Consider the following 3,218-nt stretch of genomic DNA (forward strand, 5'->3'; position numbering starts at 1 on the left):
GGATCACAATGGCACAACGTGGTTCGTTTCCTTTCGCAAAAGAAAGATCCACGTTTCCTTTGATACTTTCTTTTCACAAAAGAAAGAGAGGTGCTTTCGATCGGGTACGAGTACGAAGAATAATGCTCAGCCCCACCGACGGACAGCAGGGTGAGCATTCAGCATAAGCGAACAGGGTGTTGTTGAGAGATCTGCTCCCTTGACAGTCATGCAGGTTTCACCAATCCTTGGTGTGTCATTGAGAAGGAAAAATGATATCAGGTGTTCGCCTGCCGCCGCCGCCGCCGCAGCAGCACGAAGAGGAGCAGCAAGGGGACCTAGCTAGGCGTCAACGCGTTCAGGGGCAACGTATCCTCGTGGTTCGCCGACGGGCTGCCGACGTCATCGATCTTCGCCGGGCTGGACCCGATCTTGTCCGTCAGGTAGGCCAAACTCCATCGGATGGGCCACATATATGTGGTTCGAGCCATGCATGATTGTTGTGAACTCATGCAGTCATGCTAGTGGTGGTTCCTTGCCAACAGGGATCAGGTGATCTTCGATCCGATGCCGCAGGACCCGGTTGTGGCGGGAGTGGACCTGGGAGTAGCCTCGACGTGCCACATGGACCAACCACAGCGCCGACTGGCAGCAGGCGTACATGTCGGCGGTGCTCCTCTCCGCGCTCATCCCGTCCACGCCCTTACCCCTCGACGACTAGGTGACGTGGCACGGATCAAGCACTACTGGATTCAAGTTCTTTGTCGAGTGCCAGAGGCCAAATTCCACTCGACAAAGAACACACGGTAAAATATTGATCGGCAAAGCCCTCTTTGTCGAGTGTCTTTTATCGGGCACTCGGCAAAGAAAAGCGACCGTCACGGCGCCGGCCCCGTTGACGGTCTCTTTGCCGAGTGCCAACCCTGCAGGCACTCAGCAAAGATTTTAAATTTTTTTTAAAAAAAATTCTTTGCCGAGTGCCCCCTGGCCGGCGCTCGGCAAAGTTTGAATTTTTTTTTAAAAAAAATTTATTTGCCGAGTGCCCTCTGGCGGACACTCGGCAAAGTTTGAATTTTTTTTAAAAAAATTCTTTGCCGAGTGCCCTCTGGCTGGCACTCGGCAAAGTTTGATTTTTTTTAAAAAAATTCTTTGCTGAGTGCCCTCTGGCTGGCACTCGGCAAAGTTTGATTTTTTTTTTAAAAAAAATCTTTGCCGAGTGCCATGGTCTTGGCACTCGGCAAAGCTGAAAAAACGGTTTTCCGAGCGTCCATTTTTTCAGCTTTGCCGAGTGCTGTGACCATGACACTAGGCAACAGGGTCCTTTGCCGAGTACAACACTCGGCAAAGTGACTCAAAACGGCATTTTTTTTATTTTTTATTTATATTCCATCATGACAAATAAATTCATACAAACATATATTACATATATATATCATCCATCACATATATATCTCATCCATCCACACATCCATCCGCACATATCACATCCATCATAATATATATCACATATATAATAATATGTGCTCAAGTCCATCCAAATAAATTCACAAGTCTATCAAAGTCCACAAGTGCATCACAAGTATATCACAAGTCCATCACACAACAAATGAAAAAAATACAACGTGCACTCATCTCGGTCACTGCGACTGTGGTGAAGGCCCAGCTCTATTATTCGGAGGTGCATGAGGTGGATTATTTGAACCAACGTCAGATGGAGATTGCACAAAGGAGTAAAGATTGCATGTGAGACAAGATTATTTGAATAGCTAATCTAGAAAGGTAGAGGCCATACAAGCAAAATAAAAAAAAACTTTCATACTCACAGGAGTAGCTGCAGCTGCAGGACGTGGAGGCGGAGGTGGAATCAACAGCCCAGCTGGCAGAGAGAAGCCTACACGTTGCCCAAGCCCTTGTAGGAACTCCGTAATGTCCGTCAGCCTCTACGCCTGGGCCTGCCGCTCGATCCGCTCGGCGTCCAGCTGGGCCGCCAGCTCCTGACGTTGCCTCATTTCTTGTTCCAGCCGAACCTATAATATTTCAGTAATACAAAGAAAGTTGCACTTGACAAAGGTCCTGTTTCCCGTAGTGAGGACCGTCCAGTTCGACCACTACTGCTTTGCTTTCACCTGAGTTGGCTACATACGGTGTAATCCAGATGCTGGACGCCATGGCGCTGGTGCTCACGTCTCCGATGGTGCCGCCGCACGTGCATGAGCAAGTGGAGGCGCCGGGGAGCTGCTCCAACGTGCTGACGGACGGGGACTGCTCCACCGCCACCCCCGCCGCCGCCGCTCAGGAGCACGGCCTGCCCGGCGTGGTCAACATCAGCAACTAGCTGCATCTGCGTGTCCGGCTCTTTCGGTTCATCACTTCTTTACCAAGCATAATAAATTAAACAAACTTACTGTTTAGCGTGTAGCTAATCAGGTCAGCTTTTGCTTGTTATCTCAGCAATTCTTCGGTTAGCCTTTTTCGAACCCACGGTTGTGTAGTAATCTATCTAAGCAATCGGTTGAAGATTGTGAGGACTTGGCTGAATTCTCACCTGCAAGGGAGATGACTGAAGAGATCATTCCTGTTTCTGAGATATGGAAGTGACCATCAGTGAGGAGGCTGTTACTGAAGTTAAGGAAGTGGCCATCAATGAGGAGGCCGTCAAGGAAGATGGTTTTGATAACACTGTTGAGACTGATCCTACCCCAAAGGAGATTCTTCTGACTGCTGCGGGAGAAGATGAGACCATTGAGGAAGGTAAAGTCATAATCACTGAAGGCAAAGAAGGTTGTTTTGATATGTATATACGAGATGTTGCCGTAGTGTTAGCAAGGGCAAGCCACAAGTTTTCATAGCCACCGGCTTCTTTGTCCATCAAAAATTAAAGAAGACCACCAGATGGCATTGTTAAGGAGATGGCTGTCCTCTAATAAAATAATAGGAGAGTGAATCTAGAGCTAAGTTTCTTCACTCTTGGAGGACAATGATGATGAATAGTTGTAAAACATAACATTACTATTCCTCTAATGTTGATGATTTTTTTTTTCCATAGACACATGAATCTTAACGAATCATATTTTTCGTTGTATGGTAATTAGTGGAGTTGCAATGTAATTGTTCAAAAAGAAAAACATCATAATATAATTTCAGAGAGTACCATTTTCTGTAGCGAGACATAACATTCATCTTTTTTGTTTTTAAAGATATTTAAGTCAATGTCACTAAAAAAGATTTCCCAAATCATA

The 3,218-nt window shown here is 46.5% G+C and overlaps 1 pseudogene; it reads left to right on the forward strand.

Annotated features, from left to right (window-relative positions):
* Window positions 1-251: 251 nt before the first annotated feature.
* On the forward strand, window positions 252-2,314 carry LOC136503283 (uncharacterized; annotated as a pseudogene).
* Window positions 2,315-3,218: the final 904 nt, after the last annotated feature.

This window comes from Miscanthus floridulus, chromosome 14 (assembly GCF_019320115.1).
Source record: "Miscanthus floridulus cultivar M001 chromosome 14, ASM1932011v1, whole genome shotgun sequence".
Lineage (NCBI taxonomy): Eukaryota > Viridiplantae > Streptophyta > Magnoliopsida > Poales > Poaceae > Miscanthus > Miscanthus floridulus.